Source organism: Rhipicephalus microplus, chromosome 3 (genome assembly GCF_043290135.1).
Source record: "Rhipicephalus microplus isolate Deutch F79 chromosome 3, USDA_Rmic, whole genome shotgun sequence".
NCBI lineage: Eukaryota > Metazoa > Arthropoda > Arachnida > Ixodida > Ixodidae > Rhipicephalus > Rhipicephalus microplus.
Genome location: NC_134702.1, coordinates 112,958,367 through 112,980,319, shown reverse-complemented (window position 1 = coordinate 112,980,319; position 21,953 = coordinate 112,958,367). Strand labels below are relative to the sequence as shown.

The 21,953-nt window shown below is 41.2% G+C and overlaps 1 long non-coding RNA gene across 1 annotated transcript; it reads left to right on the top strand.

Annotated features, from left to right (window-relative positions):
* The first annotated feature begins 3,678 nt into the window (after positions 1 to 3,678).
* On the top strand, positions 3,679 to 8,994 carry LOC142803293 (uncharacterized). The gene is made up of 3 exons (XR_012894043.1): positions 3,679 to 3,820; positions 4,733 to 4,828; positions 8,716 to 8,994. It is a non-coding gene; the product is annotated as an uncharacterized LOC142803293 (long non-coding RNA).
* Positions 8,995 to 21,953: the final 12,959 nt, after the last annotated feature.

The following is a 21,953-nucleotide window of genomic DNA, read 5'->3' as shown; positions in this document are numbered from 1 at the left end:
CCCCCCCCCCCCCCGAATGTATGCGTAACTGCACGAAGCACGCCTTTCTCGCAGTTACGAAGTATCCGTCGTAAAATTATTTAAGAAAGTGCATAAATGGGAGCATTGCATGGCGAATAGTTCGTAAGCTAACGTTGAGCCGCATGGGTACTATATATGTTGACATAAATTTGTATTGCTATGTTCACTTTCCTACAGTGCCTTTTTTTTCTCAGATTTATTCCTTGAACTGCTGTACAGAAACACGGCCCATTTTGTGTATTTCAGGTGAATCACTCGCAATGTATGTTGCATAAATTATATTTTAGGTGTTTCAAATGAAGGACCCAAATCCGGGAGTGTTTGTCTCTAAAATAATTATTACCGCGCAAATTGTACGTGCTAGTTGATGCGTGTTGGTTCATAATGTAAAAACACAACGGTCGGGATGTGAAACTGAGGATATAACTTACTCCTCTACATGGCGAATGCCCTGGGGCGTTCGCCATGTCGAGGCGTAAGTTGTATCCTCAGTTTCACAACTTTCACTAGAGGCCTCATCAACAAGGCAGCATCGGCAAGATCCGGCCGTACGTGAACAAGAAGCTGCAGCGGCACGTCAGCGTCGGCCAGATCCTTCCGTACGGGAACGAGAGGCCACATCAGTAAGGCAGCATTGGCAAGATCCTGCCGTACGTGAACAAGAAGCTGCAGCGGCACGTCAGCGTCGGCAAGATCCTTCCGTACGGGAACGAGAGGCCAAGGCAGCACGTCAACGTTGCGAAGCAGATCTTGAAAACGTTCGACAATGGAAAGCGGCGAGGAAGCGCGCATATCGTCAGGCGAATCAACGCAAGAAAATTTTACTGTAAGACTTCCAGGAGCTTCGCCCAATCTCATCATCATTCACCTCGTGGATCTGCCGTCAATTTTTCTTAATTGATTGAAAGAATCATCTGGGCAAAAACACGTTCCAATGTTCTCGTAGCATGTTGTAACTAATTCTTCAATTATCGAGTTGAGACAATTTAAGAACTCTTTAAAACATTTGCCATACTTTCCGTCACATTGATGTTTCTCATGACAATTTCTTTGCATATGTTATGGGCAGACTGCAGATCTTGCGACGTGGATGAGATCTTGGAACCTGGACTTAAACGACGAAGGAAGGCTTTCGATAATTGAACCATTCGATATGATTGTGCGCTGTTCACTAGACTTGGGAGTCCCAGCTATACTTTCCTTAGAACTACATAACCATGAATTCTTCATGAAAAAGAGAGTTATGAAGGTGAGTACGTTGTTTCGCGATAGTCATTTTATGTAGAAAAAGCACATCACAGTTCATTCATACTATAGCATTTTCTGACAGTACTGTTTCCAAACATTCAAAAGTGATTGTCCATTTCCTATCGAAGAAGGCGCTAGTATTTCACAGCGACGCATGTTTGCTCTACATGGCACAAGAATGTTGTATATTAGGTGCAATATGACTACTAGGTTTTATGTGTAACGTGAAGATTTTTATTGAAAAAACCGCAACTGCAGATATACTTACCTCTCCAGAACATATAAAAATATTTCGATTAATTCAAAGTGTAACAACCCACGATAACAAAGACGGTTATAGTGAGTAGGCTAATATGGTGCCTAATGTAGTTCTTCGCCAGAATTTACCTAAAGGGCCACTATAGCAGTGTCATTTAAAAATACTCTAATTCATACTTTTAAATAAAGCTTCACTTCTTTCTACCACCTCACAGGTAGTCCCTGCTTATACACCTATTATTCGTAATTTCTTCGTGCAAAAGAGTAAGAAACAGTCTGAAGTAGGTGCGACGTTTTTGTAAATAAGCGTGTCATTTAGCCAAACCTGAAGACTAATCACACATGACTTCGTGTTTGCTCTCACTGAAGGAATTCGACAACAGGGTCTTTTCTTGCAAAACGGCTGGTAACAATGACCTGCCTGTGGTGCTTTTACAGCTGAAGCTGTTATAAGATCAGGACACGGGTCACGTGCAGCACCGTTATTTTCCACTGCTGCCGCTGCCGGTGTACGTAACCAATATCGCAAAATAGGAAGAAAATTGGAAGAAACTCAGAAAAAAAAGCACCGAGGTTACAATAGGATTTGAACCCGGGCCCGCTGCGTGCCAGCCCAGGGTTCTACCTAGCCATTCGAATATCTTCCGTGAACGTTCCTGGTGATTTTGCCTCTGCTTCTGGTAATGCGGCAAACTTGTGTTTCAGCAATGCATCCACTGAGCCACGCTGGTGCTTGGAACTGGTTTTTAAACTGGCCTTAGGCAAGCTTGCTGTCGAGAAAAGAATCGCGTTAATGTGTAATTAAGTGTTTTAAAAATAATAGGAACATCCAGGCCTCACACAATGCGAATTGCATGATGAGTTTGTTGTTCAATGCTTCAACTCATTAGAAAACTTGTTCTAATCACCTTATTTACAGTGATGCATACCACTTCAGGCCTATCTATTCATCTTCGTCACCCACTGCATAACAAATCACACAAAATTCTTACCAAGTGCGTAGCGAATACTACGCTTCTCCGAAGAATGACGAAGGATACCATAATGAATGTTCACCTACTACACAAAACTATGTATATTTATGGCGTAGTGAATACCCAGAAAGTATCAGCAGTTGCCCAAAAAGGAATTAAAAAAGGCTCTGCAAGGCCGCTCTTCCAGCTTTCGCTGTGACTCTGGTGTGCGTTCGACGCATGCCTGGCGCTTTCTTTATATGCAGCACTTATGTATTCATAATATGTTTCCGAATAAATATATTGTTCTGAAAGGTATTCAAAGCAATGTGACGTATTTTTTGGGAAAATAAAGTATGCCTAAGCCACCGCTACGAATCGCCAAACAAAGTCTTGCGAATTATGAAAGATAGATGTTCAAGAACATGGCATTGCAACAAGAGAACTTTGTGATCCTTTGCTTTTTCTCGAAAGGTTGAGAATGCATAGCTCTCATTTATCCCTCATTATAACTGTGAATGACTGAATGCACCAGGTGACCCTCTTTAGAAATATATTTTAACCATCGCAAATGTTGCAAAGAGACCCGTTTTACCTGTATCAATACCTGTTGCAGATGTCCTAATCAAGAGTAAAATTTTAGGGCTGAAATTGTCTGCACGACGAGCACAAGTGGCAATGGTGAACACAACGCGCATAATACTTATACCCACAATCTGCCGTTTTCTACGAAAAGTTCTTAATAGTCCACGAGCCGCTTGATATGCACGCACTGGAACCCACTGATGCACCATACACAACACAAGTGTGCCTCCTCTGTGCACATGCAGATTCATCAATAGTGTGTAAATAGCTAGGCCGTAAATTTCTTCGGCTATCCTTGGCTGACTGTAGTCGATCGTTTGAGGAAGATAACACAATACTGTATTGATGAAATATACGCTCATCTAAAGTGACACGGTTGCTGTTGCGTACTTCTATTCGAGAATAATGTCACGTCTTGCCTGTTCTCCTTTACCACACCCTCATGTTCCTAACACACTTTAAGAGTTTGAAATGTTCGCACACTGTGTCTTGAATATAGGTGGTATATTGTGGAGTAACCCATAACGTGCACTATTTTTTCAGTCGTAGACAAGGACAATGAGACAATAACTTCCGTTTTTTCACATTTTTACAGCTTGACTTCAGTCAAAAAGAAAAAGAATGGCTTAATGACCGGGTCCGACGTAGCGACAGCTATAATAGGAATGATTACGCCAAGTTACTCAGCTGGTATGGTGTCCAGCACCGCCGTGACGCTCAGATTGCAGCGAAACTTGTTGGTTACGAGAAAGAAGGTGAGGGCATTGTGGCTCTTGATTTCTTCGAATGGCAATCCTGAGCGGAGTGCACGAGGATTACGCAAAGCCGTCTGGTGGGATGCGTCAAATTGCATAGTTTACTAAGATTTTTTTCTTTTGACAACGAAGCTGTGTCTAGGGCAAACCGTGTCTGTGCGACCGAGCGTGCAGGCAGAACCCTCTCCTTCCAGCCGCAGTGAGTGTAGTGCAGGAGGATCTCCTTGCTGCATGGAGCACCCCGCACAGCGCGCCGCGTAACACATTGGAGCGCCGTCGGTACGCTCAAGCTTTAGTGCAGGGTGTGAAAATTCTCCTGGCGCTGTTACTTGGCATGCGAGGTGTTACACAAGCCTGGGTGAGATGCTGGGCATGCCCGATCGGCCTTGCAAAAAGCCGATCGCATAGCTAGGCGAAATAGATGTGACAGATAGAGGAATTCTGTCTTAAGTGTGAAGTAGCTTAGCAGCCCGCGCTGTCATATGCTGTCATGTATGCTACAGCCTGTACTGTCGTATGCTGTTCTGTAGCAATTTAAGACATCAGGCATGCAAAATAATATAAAGCATAGCATAGCGAAGGTGCGTAAAGGAAAGTCAGGGTGAGGTGGATGAAAATAGAGAGGGATTGGTGCGTTTATAGCATACCTAAAGCATGTATGGTATCATGAAGGGGAACCAATATACCGTAGCCATATATAGCAGGAGTGGGAGAAAGATATTTGCATTAGGCGGAGTCGCACGAGGGTGAGAACAATAAAAAGGCAAATTTATGCACATATAAAATGGCTCCTATGGATATTTGTTTTGTTTTAGCCAGTACGGACTCTAGTTACTGAAACATTTATCACAGAACAACATATTTGTATTTTGTAAAGCTAAATTTAAAAACTTTGTCTTTCCTGTTCGGCAGTACGAAGTATTATCAGGAGGCATCCCGAAAAAGAACCCAGATTTGTTGCCATTGATTACATCCCTCTGAAGTTCACAAGACCGTACATCACTAAAGGTGCGTGTATCTGAGCTATTATGGTCTGCTATGCCTCTTATGTAGTTGTGAAATCAGCCTTTATTACAAGAAAATTAAGAGACAGAAACTTACGCAATACACTTACTGATTAAAGCTCTCACTCATAGGAGCGGTTGGTGGGTTAAGTAGTCAGCGTGTACTGCTGTTGTTGCTTCACCGATGTTCACTATCTTATTCTCAGTTCTACAACTGGTTAAGCACTGAAAAAACGTTATTTCAGAAAAAAATGTTGCTTATCCGGTAATCAATAACTTGAGACAATTTCCAATAGAATTTATCAACACAATCTGTTAGGCCGCTTTGAAGTACATAATTACTACTACTTGTCCTAATTTTATTGTGATGATGTCTTCATCCACATATTCGGCATATATCATGTTTAATGTTGGAGAGTCCTCTCCCAAAGTCTATAGTTCACTCATTATAAGCCAACCTACTCTGCTTCATTAAGGCGAACGTCATATTCTAATCACCCCAACTTGCTCTCGGCGGTCATCCGCAGCATTTTTCATTAGTTGCTCTTCGTTCCACCACTTCCAGATCACGTACATGCTTCAATTAGAGTCTATGCCGTGTGCCACCGGCGTTTTTATCAAACGCCACACTATCCCAAATTCTTGCCAAGTTTTCCTAATTTCCTACATATTCCCACAACGTATGCTTGTCTGAAAATATGCAACGAATGTACTTTGCTCTCCTTATGATTACCTGCTATTTTTTTGTCACATTGTTTACTGCCTGTGGATTTTTTTTACCCAATAATTTTTTCCGTTGTATTCATTTTTTGTGAGTTGTCCCAGAAGTTACTACTTGACCTAAGCTATGTTCAACTTATCGAACGCTGGTGAGGCTACGCCCATATGGCAAAACCGCGACCGCGGATTGCCTCCACCACTGAAAAAACAAGCCCGTTTTTGTGCACGAAGGCGAAGTTACCGGCCACCTTGTTCTTGATATGGTCATAGTGCACCCACCCAATGGTCAGGCTCGATCTTCATTCGCTTTGAGAGAAAAGCACACAAGTCGTCTAAATAATAATAATAATAATAATAATAATAATAATAATAATAATAATAATAATAATAATAATAATAATAATAATAATAATAATAAAACTCAACCTTCTGCCAACTCCCTCTGATCCCTTGAGCAGAGCTCTTTCAGCTGCGTAGCCGCTGTTGCTATAGAAGGGTGTGGAAGGTTGGTTACTTGGTGTTTGTCTCGTCTTATCGTGGCTGCTGCTGCTTGTAAAGGATGGAAGCCAGTGCCTTTCGATACATTGCAAGTACTCGACTTTACGTACAGTAACCTAAGTACATACTTACAAGACTCTTTCACCTTTGGAACCTTCGCATGTTGCCTCGGCAGTGTCGGTAGTGCAGATCACTCTTTGCTGCCATCAGAACGACCGTGGGGACTCGAGAGCCAGGTTTTAACCCCTCGGTTGCCCCTCCCGATTCTCCCCGTGGCCAACCAAAACAATTCGGTCCGTTTATTGGACAGACTAAACACTTGTTGCCGTCCTCTCCTCTCGCTCTCCAATTCAAGCACTCAAACTCTTGGTCGGAGAGAGGGAGAGAGAGACGAAACAACTGGCTTGCACACTACGTTTCGCGAACTGTGCGAACGCACACAATGGTGACGCCGTTCGGCTGCAGGCCTCCTGCCATTACTGCGAGATGACTACGCTGTCCAGCGTGACAGCCGTCCAGTAGACTCTAATCCAGGTGGATGGGTGTCTATACGCTGTCCTCACGTCGTCCGCCGTCACTCCGCTGGCCGGGGACCACTTAGCTGGTAGTTAAAAGCGGCGACCGACCGTGGTCTTCTTGCCAGAACGGGCGTCCTTCCGCCGGGGTCATTGTTTCCAAAGAATCGGCTCTTTGGGAAGCGCGCCCTTTTGCGACAAAGAACACTCACCCCCTTGGCCTGTGATGCCAGACCTTACAATAATAATAATAATAATAATAATAATAATAATAATAATAATAATAATAATAATAATAATAATAATAATAATAATAATAATAATAATAATAATAATAATAATAATAATAATAATATTAATAATAATAATAATAATAATAATAATAATAATAATAATAATAATAATAATAATATTAAACACTAATACCTGGGGGTCTAAGGTCCCACAACCTGGAAATAATTACGGGTAAAGCCATATCGGAGAGCACTGGAAATTTCAACCGCGCGTGTTTCTTTAGCGTGCATCTAAATATAGGTGCAGGCCTCAAGCATCGGACGACTTATTCAAGTACTCTTGCGCAATGTCGAGTTACTTACTCTGCAACTCTTCTTTGACCATACAAATGATGATTAGTGAACACTTGCCTTCTAAATATCCTTTTTGATTTGTTTTTGTTTTTGTTTCTTGGCTGCTGTTTTCAATCACTATTGCAAGTTCGTCTGTATTATTCATTATTATTCCTAATAAATCTAGGCATGGCTGAAGAGCGCGATCTCATCGGTATAGCTCATGTGGTATACGTATTCTCTTTCAGTATTAAATACGAATTTTCCTTTATTAAGACAGTCGTCGCCTTCACTAATCAACCACAGCTACATTTCACCCGAAACAAAGCCCCTATATCTACCACTAAACCTGTTCATTCACTCATTGTAATTTCACAAACCAGCTCTTGCACGAAAATTTACAAAAATTCTGCTCATCAGGGCTCGCTCTACCTCTAAATTCCCTTTTTGTAGTTTAGTTATTGAACGGTCGCATATAGTTAGAACCTTGTTAGTTTCCTCAAATTATAGGCTCACGCATCTGGCTTTCGCTGAAATCGTTAATTAGAGCGTTCAATTGAGGAAGTACCAATTCGTACTTGTGCTTATTTGCGATTAGTTACTAGCAATGGTCATGCACCTTAGCCGCAAGGAATGTACTGCAGCCAAACTTATCAAATGCGCTGTGACAAAATAGCTTACACCTCGTGTTTTTTCTCACTACTGATTACCTCATGCCCTACATTCTTCATAGAAATTCATTGTTTTGGGAAGATTGCGCGAATTCGGTCAATTATTTCTAAAACAGAGGTGGTGACGAGATAATGTTTGTACGACCAATATAATTAGCCCTTGTCGTCACGGTGTGTAGAAACGGAGACACCAACATCAATGGCACTTCACGCACTGCGTGTTCCATAAAATTGGTTGAAAGTTAGTGTACACACTCGTGCTAAAATCCTGAGTAAGCAGCTGCCAATATTTAACGTAATTAAACTGCGTTTTGCTGCAGAGGATCACTGCGCTGGAAGCGCTACAACGACATTACGCACTACAATACCAACGTGAAAAGCATTTGTTTTTGTTCGCTCAAAACATAAACAACTAAAAAACAAACTGTGCATGCAGTTCGTAACTAATAGCGCATTATTTTTACGCAAGTACTGAAGCTGGCTGGAGGCAGAGTATAAGATTGTTAGTTATACGCCCACTATAATGATTACCAGAACTGATACAAATCAACACTTTCCTTTGTTTTTATACTTGAACTTTAATACTGAGTGTATTAGAATTTCGCAACGCATATTTGACGCATGTCTGACAGCGCATCATAATTCGTGACTGAAGGGGCTAATTTATTAGAAGGATGTATGAGGACACTTGAACGTCAGAAGGCACAATGTTCACATCAAGCAGGAAATAATAAAAACAATGGAGGAGTTCATCGGAGAACGCTTATGTAAAAGCCAATTTGACAACGATCTTTAAAAAAATGCACCTGATTATAATGGTTATGATAGCGTTTACTTATAAGAAAAACTGGTAATCATTCTGATAATGTGGGATTTCCTAAATTCACTTACTCCATTCATCTTTTTGCACGCAATTACTAGACCAATGGGTGAACGCTTTTTCAAAATACACGAACAACACCTATACGGCAGTGGATCCAGTCCTCTTCCAAGAAGCTGCAGTGAAAGTAATCGTCGACATGCTAAAGTCAAAATCTCTTGGTGAGAATGGACTTCGATATCTGATCGCCTGGAGCGTCTACACTCAGCTGGTCAAATACACGGTGCCAGATTTGTTGCTTGACGGGAATCCAGCAGCGGCTGTGTGTTACGTGCACACAATCAAGGTGATGAAGTTGGCACTCACAAGCCCCTTTTTGCAGAAAGGTACGTTATAAGTTTTTATTCGCGAATTGAACATACTGTTGAGGTAATTTTCAAGTTGCTCGACTCGATAGAGCTCACATCAATGAATGCTTTGAATTGTATTGTGCAAAGTTCTGCATATAACCGGAATATAAGTATTGTGTTTTTGCTTGTATTTTCAACAGACGAAACCAGTCATATACGTCAAGACTTCAGTGATTCACATGAACTCATGACGTCTCTGTACTGCAGCTTTTTTAGCGTTTTGTTTGCTCATGCCTCTTTTATGGCACGTTTCTTAAACCACGAGGCTTATTCTTCATCACTCCATCATTTCGCGAGTGTACAGGACAGTATTTGCCTAGGTTATTCACTTATGAGGCTTATGGCACTTCGCCTGAGCCTTTAATTTTATGGAAAGTTAGCGTCAAAACATAACAAGCAGAAAGCACGCTTTTGTAATTCTGCGTGAGCGAAAAAGCTCATTAGCGATGCTCGCGCTACATCAGGCACGGCATAATGGAGCAACAATTTTTCAGCGCATACTCGACGGCCCGTCTACGCACAGAGCTGGACAAGTTGAAGCTTGAAATAGTTTTGCTGGGGTTCGCTATATCCTTCTTGGGTTTACTTGATTATGGAACGTCAGAATTTGCCTCACAGATTTTTACTAAATTGCACTTGGTATTCCTGCATCCCACTTGGTCTCACTTTATCTTCCTATGTCGAGGCTTTTTTTTTTTCTAGGTCTTGTTAAGTATTGCCTTGTATTGATTGTTCACACTTGACTATGCCTAGTTTTGTAAAGTATTGTTACTCACTACAGGTTACATAATGCTTGTAAAACCCCATATAGACCAGCTCCGCTGTGTTAAGCCAAGCGCCACTTACTGCAAGCTTCACAATTTTAAGAGGCGAAGCCTCTTAACGCACCAAAGTGTGCATCTGTCTCGAATTCGTGCATGCCATTGTCGACAGTTGAAACGCAGGTGTGCCATGTGTGGCGCAGCGTGAAAAAAACGACCTCAAATGTCCGCTCTATTGCAGCACAAGGTCACTACAGGCCGCTCTTATAGGCGCACGCTCCCCGCGTTGGTGCCTCCGTCATAGGAAAGAGCCAACGTAAGGCACACCCTACAGCGGCTCAGTGCGCAACTCCGCAAATTCAATTTTGAGCTCAGAGCTCGAGAAGCTGCAGTAATACGGCAGCGTCGACAAGTAGACTTCGACCTAGTAGAGCGGAAACTTTTATGAAACACAGCCATTCTGCAGAAAATCCCGCTGTGCTGCATGTAGCTGCATGGGTGCTGGTGGCAACCTTAAGAACGCCCTCAATCCACCATGCCACCATAGGGCGCAGTGGAGCTTCAGCGAGCTGCTTCAGCGCGTGGAATTGCTTGTGATATTTTCATCAACAAGAATAATAACAGGTTTTAAGATAATAATGAATTTTTGCTACCTAAAAAATATCAACCTATGCCAGATTTACAGCTCGCCTCTGTGGTAATCATCTTTGTGATCACATAGTTGTTCATGTTATGCCACCTGAGACATTTCTATCATTTATACACACCATAAAAACATACTGTTAAACGATGTATTTTATTTATCTGTTAAAAACTCATTGTCATCACTGATTAACGTGAATAGTAAGTGATTAATTCAGCCCATCACTGAATTTTTGTGATTTACTGATTGGTGTTGCCAATCACTGAATTACTATTTGGCTTAGCCAATTACACAGAACATTCGCGACTTCTGAACATTAGTATATGCTTACAGCTCATTTTCATATATTTAGCATCATTCGGTAAAATGACGGCTAAATAACAAAATGCGGCTAAATGTGTCAAAATAACAAAAATTACAACATGATGAATTTTCCTCCGCATGCTTCGCACGTCGTCGATTCTCAAGGTGCGTGCGATTTGCCGAGTTTTTTGGTAAAGCCATTGAAAATCAGCTGCACACTTTTCGAATGCAAAATCTAAACAAATTTATTCTCTCTCTCTCTCTACACCAGTTTGGCATTATAATGTTTGTTCAACCGAACAGGCAATGAATACTTTTTTGAATAATATTAAGCACTTTATTTATGAAGGGCTTGCTTTAGAAGCCATACTGATTGACCTAATAAAATAATTTGACGCACTGGTTGGTACTTTATACTCCTTTGGATCAGCTTTTTGGTAAAGCCATTGAAAATCAGCTGCACACTTTTCGAATGCAAAATCTAAACAAATTTATTCTCTCTCTCTCTCTACACCAGTTTGGCATTATAATATTTGTTCAACCGAACAGGCAATGAATAGTTTTTGGAATAATATTAAGCACTTTATTTATGAAGGGCTTGTTTTAGAAGCCATACTGATTGACCTAATAAAATAATTTGACGCACTGGTTGCTACTTTATACTCCTTTGAATCAGCTGTTTTGTTGTATTTATGGCCCACCACTAAACTTATTTCGCAGACACTTGTCCACTGACTACAACTAGTATATTTTTATGGCCAAGCTACATCAGCTAAATGTAATTAATGTGGTGTCCGCGAGGCTCTTTATTAAGCCCTTTATTGCTTCTACAATTCATAAATAAATTAAACCATACCCTTCCCTCTTCCAACTGTTTACTCTATGCTAAAGACACGATTTTTTGTTCATCGAGTTTATTAGTCACCTTACACCTTATTAGCCCCTTACACAAAGCTCGACAAAACCTGTATGGTTTCTTCTAAATAAATAAATTATTAATGAGAAACATTTCTTAGCGAACTTCGGCGACTTTGAGCGTATCTATCTATCTATCTATCTATCTATCTATCTATCTATCTATCTATCTATCTATCTATCTATCTATCTATCTATCTATCTATCTATCTATCTATCTATCTATCTATCTATCTATCTATCTATCTATCTATCTATCTATCTATCTATCTATCTATCTATCTAGTCGCCTACGACTTCCAGCTCTCCTGGCCGTTTCGATAATGGTATCAATATCAACCTTGGTATGGCATAAAATGAGTGTATGAAGAACATATATGATTAGTCATAACATGAAAATTATGACATGTTTTTCATGCATGTCATGATTTACATCTCATGGTCCCGCAGCTCTTGTGGTGGTTTCGTTCACATGGCATGCTGCGAAATTTGTATGGTATGGCAAGATTGCATGGCGAACACAGGCCACCGACTCTAACATGAAAATCATGCTAGAGATGCGTCTCATGTAACATCATCCCTACATGCCACACTTATGCTGCGCTCATGGCCGTTTCGCTAGCTTTGCATATCCCAAATTGGGTATTACGGTACGTAAATGGATGACGAGGGTATATGACTGGTGCAAGCATGGTAATCATGACAGGCATGTCATGTAAAAACATGACAACATACCACGCTCCTGATGAGCTCGCGACTATTTGGCTAGCTCCACATAAACCAAATTTAGTTCACGTGACGTGGATATACGAAGAGGGTAAATGAGACGTCCAAACATAATAATCACGAAATGCGTGTCATGTAAAACTTGACTACATGCTACGCTCATAAAAAGGTCTTGGCCGTTTCGCTAGCTCCCCATCTACCAAATTTGGTATCAGGTGACGTGAATAAATGATGAAGGTAAATAATACTTCCAAAAATAATAACCCTGACATGTAAATCATGCACGGCATAATTTACCTCCGCCCGGTAACGTTGTGCTGACTGTAAAGGGACATTTCAACCTTTTCTATTCGTGTTTTAGCGTATCATTGATTCCCACTGTACGTGGGATCTGCCAATTTTTTTAGGGGCAAAGCTTTTTAGGTCGTGGGTCGTTTCCTCCACTGTAGTCGTATTAGTAGTATGTAGCCACCTCCAATTTATCAGTTGCTCAATAGATTGTGTCTTACATTGTGTATGTATGTACATCCGAATAATATAACTAGATGATGTAAGTGGTTTTCATAGCATATCCACGAAATGAACAATGATGACTGGGGTAAAGTGCTCATCTGTCTGTTTGTGTCTGCATTCGTTAGTCCGTTCATCCGGTCACCCGTCCATCCATCTGTTCACGTTTCTGTCTGTCCGTCCGTTTGTGCTCCTTTCCGACCATTCGTCCGTATTCTGCCCTTGCTTGCTTCCGTTCGTTCATGTTTCCGTCCGTTCGTCTATTCGTCTGTCTGCCCGTCATGCTTCTGTCTGTCTGTCCATTTGTTACTTCGGTCCGTGCTTTCGTCTGTGCTTCCATCCATCCGTTCGTCCATGCCTCGGTCTGTTCGTTCATCCGGACGCACGGATGGACTGATGGACGCCTCGCTTCACTAATCATCTTTCGCTCCATGGATACATAGTGTTTTTTTGTCTTTATTTAGTATACACTGTTCAATATTGATTGCGTTTTTTTTGATGCTTACTTTCAACTATTGCCACTTTTATATTTGTGCACCCAATTAATTATAGGAAATCCCCTGAACAGTTTCCTACTTTAGTACATTCTGATTCTGTATGTGTTGTGTAACCAGTTTTTTCGTAAGTGCAATAGCAAAGAATAAATTTGAAATTTCAATCTTTGCACCTTCGGAACCTCCCTCATGCCCTTTTACTCATCACCCTGCGGAAGACGGGACCAAGAAATATATTACAGGCACATGTCTTTCGTGGTCCTGAATATCGAGCTGCTTTTCATGCATAATGCATTTAAATGAACTCGTAGGGTCCACCAGTTTATTTATCGCTGGAGGGGCAGGCAGCACAAGCCTTGCACCATAGCGTGGAGTACTGAGTGAGCTGGATCATGTCGAATAGTAGCGCGAGCAAAAGAGTTAATAACACACAATACAAAAACAAAATAGATACTGAATTTTATTGATAAAAACCCACCCTTTAGAGTCAGCAAAGGCGACGCTGATATGAGGACACATGAACGTTCATTAAAACCTTCAGAAGCAAAAAAAAAAAAACCCCTAATAGAGTATACTGTGAACGAGGAGTATCATGTTACCTCACATCGGCGTCGTCGTTCTTGACTATGAGATGCAGGTATCTTTCCAGTTATCTTTAGTTTACAGATAGCGCCTCTACTGTGTATTTATTATTCTGTTCTGTTTTCTTCGCGCTACGCTTAGGCATAACGTTACTTAACGCTCGAACATTCTAAAGAGCCTGTACCGTTACGCCACGTTGTCCTTGCGGTGAACGAGATACTTTCCTTCTAATTCTGTTGAATTTTTGTTTCTGTTACACAGTGGCGCCTGATATGCTACAAGCCGTGAAAACGATGGTGTCGAATGTACGAAAGGCCTTCCGTAGCATACTTGAATCAAGTTGGGTCACAGGACATGATCGAAGCACTGTCCTCCGAAAGCTAGACAACATGAAGACCTTCGTGGGAAGTCCAGGGCGACGCCTCGAACCTGAGTTTGTGGAAGAGCTTTACAGTCAGTACTTTAAACGTTCTACAGCGTACAATCAATAGGAATACATCTGATCTTATGGAGTTTGTTAGAAAGTTGGTGGTTGATATTGAGAAAATAGTTATTGCCACAGTACAGAATATAGCCCACTTAAAAAAACCGCTCTGCGTAGCCAGCAAGCTAGGATCGTAGCTACATGGTGCCTTGTACGATAACAAAATTCATGGTCTGTACTTAACCTGACGAATTTGTCACAGCTTCGCTACCACTTTGCTCTGTTCATTCAGTAAAACATCCTATTGGGGTAACAACTGATGCGCATATCTCTCATCGTTGTTCCAACTGGGTTGCGGGAAAAAAATACATGGCCTCAATGAACTTTCAAAATATTATTTAAGAAAATCGTGCATCTTGGATAGTAACGTGTGCCACACTATTTCAAGAAACGGTGTGCATGATAGACACAAACAAAAAAAATCGATGTTTCAAGCTCATGATAGAAGGAAGGTAGTTGTTTGCTCACATGGCGTCATTTACAGCTGCGGATTGCCTGCAATGTCCCCTAAGACAAACACGTGCCACAAATATATATATATATATATATATATATATATATATATATATATATATATATATATATATAAATATATATTCATATATATATATATACATATATATATATATATATATATATATATATATATATATATATATATACAAGCAAGACTTGTACGGTACACTGTTAACTAATACTTCTCCGAACAGTGTCTTACAATGTTATATAATGCGTTGCGCAACAAGCGGTTATCATTGAAGCAGTGGCATTTTTTATTTACTTCTAGCTCACTTTCGCACGATAATAATCACCATCATCTTTTTTTCTCTGTCTTTATCGTCACCGCGTGTTATTATAATCGTTATTGTACACGTGCGTGGTCTGCCCGTTCGTTTGCGAGACGTTTCCTCCAATAAGCATCGTCTGAACCAAGACATCATCATAATAACAATGTGACAAGTAAGTCTTTTCTAGTCCTCTGACGCCAAAGCAAGGCTGTACAAAAGACAGTCTTTGTGTTGGATCAATTAGTGATAGTATTAGGTGTGGCAACATGTGTGCTTTGGATCAATAAGTACTTTGCCATGGAAAAAATAATCGTGAAACATCACCAGAGTTGCAAGTTCGGCTTATAAATGCAGAGATGACCTTCTTTTGTTTTGCCGAGTCGGTTCTACATTTTCGGTCTCCCTTGTGGTGTTTGCTGTTCATTTGCATTTTCAGCTAACAGCAATTTTACTGATAACCACGTTCCTCACACGTGTTTATCGATGACTTTGAGTAGTTGATTGCAAAGACGTATGCAGGGTCCTCCATCGAAGGGTCTTCATCGCAGCGCACCCTACCGCCGTACACTAATAACGTAATTTATGGGAAATTTTCGCGCCCGCTATGACCACCTTCCTCGTGCTTGAGTGTGCAAGTGAAAAAAAAAACGTTACAAAAAGCAGCAAGCATCGTAAGGCATGCGCTGGTAATTGTGCCTTCAAACAAATAGAGACCACCCTAGCGACTATAATAAAATGTAGCCGTGTGATTTCGTTTATTTTTGCGCATATATACACCGTTCCTAATCATTTTGTAATTTTTTGAATTCTTCATCGTATTTGTGGGGCATTTTTATTTGTACATCAAAGTCTATTCAAGATTGAGAAAATTCATGATGTTTTCGCATCTTTCGGGCTTGTATTGTGATGGGAATTCGCTTGTCTGCTCGATAGCATCTGGAAACAGTGAACATCACAGAACGTAGAACAGTAATAAACGTGTTATGTGAGAGGCTGAAGAAGGAACGACGTGGGAAGTATTTATAATTGATGTTATCATTAAAGATTACCAAACAGAGAGAGCTGTTTTGGACAAGTTCAAGGGTTGCTATATATGGCGTCTCACATGGCTGTATCATTGCTTAGTTAGAAGCCTGTAGAATCATAAAGCTACGAGTTAAAGCCCTATGAAAAAGTGAAAAGGTATGTCGTAGGGGGAGAAGCTTGTAGTTCTTATAGTTAATAATGTATTCCGTATGTAGCAATCACTTAAGATTAAGCTTGATGTGACCTTCCAGAATTTTCTTGGAGTAAACTGGAGGAACGTTATCAGCAAGCAAGGGTGTCAGAAAGTGTAATATCTTGCTACAGGCACAACATTCACGTTTTGGTGTTTGCATCTAATGGAACTTTTTCTCGCATGTACGAGAAAGCGTGAAGGTGAGATATTAATACATTGGGTTGTTATCATTACTCTTTTCTCTGCGATTTGTTAGTAAACAATAATTTTAAATGATACAACCCATGAGACATAACCAATGTAAATCAAACAATAGGGGTTCTCAAGGTAGAATTTCACGCAAAGCTCGAATGAGCTTGGCGAAAACTATCATGTCCACCTAGGATAACGCGATCGGTTAGTTTGGAAATATTTCATCTACTTTGAATGGTTACCGTCAAAACTTCATTGATGTAGTTTGTGAAGCAAGAGTTAATGTCAGAACTCATAAGAAAATTTTTAAAAACCTTGATGTACGCAGTCAGCAAGAGATAATTTTTCAAGTATGCAAATGAGGTGGAGAGTAGAGCGTGTTTAATGCATCTAACGAGATTATATTTTGAGAAAGCCACCTTGTGCTGAAACAAAAAAAATTATTATAAAATGAACTAAGTTGGAAAATAGTATAATTTCGGACAGTTATCAATACGAAGTGGTTAGAGAAAACGTGGTAACAAAATTGGAGGAACAGCTTTTTTTTTCAGATTTTAACAGAACTAGACGACCTCTTTTTTCATTTAAACAGTAGAAATGTTAGCAACCATTTCCAGTTTTTCACTAATGAAATTGTGCTGTACGAGCAGGTACAGGTAAAAAAAATTTCATTGTGTCAATATACCTAAAAGAGAAGTCGTTTTGGATCATTTTAATTACTTCAATGAGTTGCACACCAGCAAGCGGTTTTAATCATTTCTGCGAACATGGAATAGGTTATTCACTATGGCTGTCTTCGGAACATTTTTGGTGAAAGATCTGTTAGACAACCAGCGCAATGGGCTTTTTTCATCTTTGAATAAGTGAGGAAATGCGGTTGCAGTTAGTGGCCTAATTCCGGCAAATCATATATATAAATATATTTTTTGTGTTGCATTTGTAACCTAGACTGCACAACGTAAGTAACAAACTTAGCTCGAGTGATATGCTTGACGCTATCATGCAGAGGTACCGCTCGCATTTGTAAGGAGACCATTGGTAGTGGTTTATACGCAAACACCTATTTGCATGATAAAAACGCCTATTCTTGGTTACAGAATTTTTTTAAATGAGCACTCAGTCTTAACATGAGCAGTTCACGTGTTTTCAGTTGCGTTTAGTCTGTTGAGCGAATGAGCTATATATTAAGACTTCATTCATGTATGGTGAGCCCACCTCAGTGGAACAGTGGCTAGCGTGCTCGAATACGATGGTCAAGGGTTTGGTCTTGGCCATGGAGGTCGCATTTTGGCCGAGGCGAAATATTAAATACCACCGTATTGTGCGATGACTGCACAGGTTGAAGAACAATAGATGGTAGAATTCAGGGAGACCTCCACTACAGCGTCTCTCATGATGATATTGCGATTTCTGGATGTAAAATGCCAGATATTAGTATATATGTACGACGAACGTCTCCTTATCTGTTCTTGACGGCGTAGCATGATGAGCGGACTTATATCACGCCTATGATAAACGATATAATAAATTCTGTGTGAGTATAGGCGGGCCAGCCTCGCATATTTACACGCCATTGTGGTCTAAGTTTTATGGGGCCGAATCGGTGGCGCGAGAGCCGCCGGACGACATAGAGGCCGAATTTTCTAATAAATGAGATAATTTATCCGGTCCATTTATTTATATTTAGAGAAAAAATTTTCCGAAAGGCAAACGCATTCATTATTCTCAAAACTTTACTCCAACCTAATGAACATGTATTGATTCTAGTTGTGTTAAGTTAAAATAAATATTTCATATTTCAGTCAGCGTTGAAGGACCCCGATTGGTCGAATGCTCTACACCTTTTGTGCCCTATACACAGCAGGTGTCGTCCAGTACGGCGTACCGCATAATTATATCATAGTTTTGGCACGTAAAACCACGGGGTTTTTATAAAAACTAGAAGTACTACTTGTTATAAATATTTCTGCGTTTGCCTGTCTGGCAGTCTATCTGCCTCTATAACGTGATCAGTTTAATAAAGCTCAAATGATTACTGAGTGGCGCTGCGGTGTCATCTAGTGATCAGTTCTCGTCATTTAGCAATTGAAGTGCTACGCTGACTTTCTTGCAAGGTCCAAGGTTCGAGAAGAGCACTTGAGGAAGATTGTGCCGTGCTGAATAAATGGATGTTTTTTTTTTTACCTATCTTTCATGTCAATCGCAGATAAGGACGCTGTACCAAAGAAAGTGCACGTATCATTCCATTCCTAAAATAGTTATACTCGATGTCTTTTTTACACAGAATCTTACCCAAACGTACCACCTGATAACCTTTTTCCGACCTGGATCAAGGCTCTCTCGCTTTCTACACACTATTTGTGGTCTGACCAGACAACGTGGCTTTACGATGAAACAGAAGTAAATGCACGTTACGAAACCAATCTAAATACAATTGTCATACCGACGGCCATCATCGCGCATCCTTTGTATAACTATCGTGCCCCAGAGGCTCTAAATTATGGCACCCTTGGATCGGTAAGTCCTTCGACAGAAGCGGCACAATCATACATGAACGCCGTTCCTCTACTAGTATTAGGTATAGTCGCCAAGCAAATAACCTCAGTTGGGATTTGTTCCACACTATAGATATTAGTACCATCCTTGTTGCATACAATTTTAGCACATGTTGAACAGGATTTGTTTTCTTTCGCCACGTTCTTGAAGTTCCCAAATAAGCACCGTCTGCAATACAATCTGTCTGTCTGTCTGTCTGTCTGTCTGTCTGTCTGTCTGTCTGTCAGCGCTTAACGGTACCCTAAACAGCATCAAAGTGACCAAACAATACTCCAAACGGCCGACCCCATGCGCAGCGCCCACCAATATTGCTCCAGGTTCAGTGTTCATACTTGTGCGATTGTCAATTAAAAAGCAATTATTGCGCATATCTGAGGCACAAAACAACACGTTAATATTGGCGCAAGTTAGTCTGGCAACTATAGTGGCTAGCCTCTGAGGATGATAACAAAACAGTTCTGTGGGTGCGTGCTTTGGTGTTTGTGCTGCGACATTAGGGGGTGTTTTGTTCATAGGCCTCTCACGTTCAGGCAGCAAACCATGCTGTGGCTCTAGTCACTGGAGACGAAACAGACGCAGGCACGAAACAGAGCGTTTAGTTTAGGTACCAACGTCCAAAAGCTCAAACACCAGAGCATGCGCCTACAGAGTACTTCGTTATTGTCCTCAGATACTGGCCACTATAGTTGCCAGCCTATCTTGCGTCAATATTATGTATGTGTATTTTTTACTATAACAGGCATACATGAGTATTTTAAGGATTGTAGCCTTTATAACGCTGCGCTGGCCATGCAACGCTAGCAGTAAACGGCAAGTGTTTCCAACGCTTTGCTAAGACGACATGGTGGTGGCACCTATACGCGTCGCCTTGCGTTCTACACCGTATCACCTCAGAGACGGACACGCACGGTGCGCGCCCCGCTTTCAAGGATAATTGTCAGATAGCGCTCATGTCTCACGTGCGACGTGACTTGATGCGTTCGTTTGCCTCCGCTGCATGCTCGAGGCACTCTAACGCAGCGTCTCCAGAAAACCATTCACCGATTTTCTTGTGCAGAACATCAAATAAACGTTTTGTTCACTAACTCCAGACGCAAGAATATCGTCTTTCGACGACATTAGCGGTGTAACAAGCAGATACGCGGCCAATTTTTTATAGTGAAAGCTGTTTGTGTGCCAGAGAAAGAAAGAAAATGTTAGCTGCATGTGTCGAGAGTAGTCTCAACCGGTTTCACCGTCTTTTACGTTGTTCTATGCAGCGTAGACAACTGTGTGCCTTTGGCTGCGCCGTAAAAGACGTTTCCTTGTACGAAGTACAAAAGCACGCGCACCATGAGCTGTGCCATCAGTGACAATCGTATCATCGCAGCTATGTCGCCTAGCCGGCCGAGATCGCACGCAGTAATTTCACCCTGCAACTACCACATGTATGAAGGAATAAACTAGTATTTGAATAGCCCGAATTTCGGTTACACTTAATATTAACCACAACTAGAGAAGTGAAAACTAACTTCCGCACAAGTCGACCCCGGATCATACGGCCGCTCGAACAGCAGTCAAGTGTCAAAAGAACAGCGCCTACACTAAAACCTTAAGGCAATTCGTTCTCGCCAGTCCGATGCTGCACTCCGGGCACAAGTACAGATGGGGGTGACCGCGCGCAAGCAGCAACTGCGTACAGTAGGTCCGGAAGCTTCCCAGGGCACACTAAATCATGAAGCGGAACGCAAGGACCTGTTGCGTTCGGATGCATATAACTCGGGCGCCAAGCCAACTCGAGAGACAAAACACAGGCTGCGCGAGCAATCACGACGAGACGAGAAAGCGGCTTTGCTGACGGAACACCGTAAACGTGTCAATAGTGTGAAACACGTCTACGGAGGCCAACGCCCGGTATCTGCGACAATTTATCCAACGGCTCTTTCACTTCGGCTACAACGTTCGAGTCCGCCTTTGGTCGTACGTTATAGCTTCACTCGTTAACCATCTGTGCGCGGTGCTTGTGCGGTTACTTCTTTAGTGAACTTTTGCTACAGCCTTGTTTGAAAATGAAAATAATTGTATTGACTGTGCTGAAATGAATTTTCGTGGAAATGAACCATACATTGTAGCAACCTTAAAGATTATTTCTCGCGTAATGATGAATTTGGGAAAATTTATATTTCCAAAACCCATTCTGTCTAAATCTAAAAAAAAAAATTATCTCAGACCGTTGGTCGGCCATGCTGTTTACACTTTCCGCGAGTGGAGTGCTTTCTGTTATCCTATTCACTTTAATATAGTTCATATCCATGTTGAGCATTGCGTGTCCTGCGAAATTAGGATGCTCACAGGAGCTCTCCCAGGATCCCACCCACACATCCTGGAGTATTTTTACGAAATGCAAGAATGAATGAATAAATCGACTTTATTTAAATCTGACAGTTTCGTTGGTGTAAGGCGGAAGGAGTAGTTCAGTAAAACTGAGAGCTGGGTGAGATGGTACACATATAATGGTAAACCGTTGTGCCCAAAGAAAGACAAGGATATAAAAAAGATGAGCTAGGAACAAGCGTCTGTTCCTGTCTCATCTTTTATAGTGTGATTGTTTTTATTTGCGCACACCAGTTTATCTTTAGAGACGGAGGAAGAGACGATTAAGCCTAAACACTGGCGTGCCTCCATTGTAGAGGAGATAAACGCCTGTTTTCGCTCTCTCTTTGTCAGCGACGATGGCAATATGTCGCCTCCATGGTGTAAGAGCACATATATAAAAC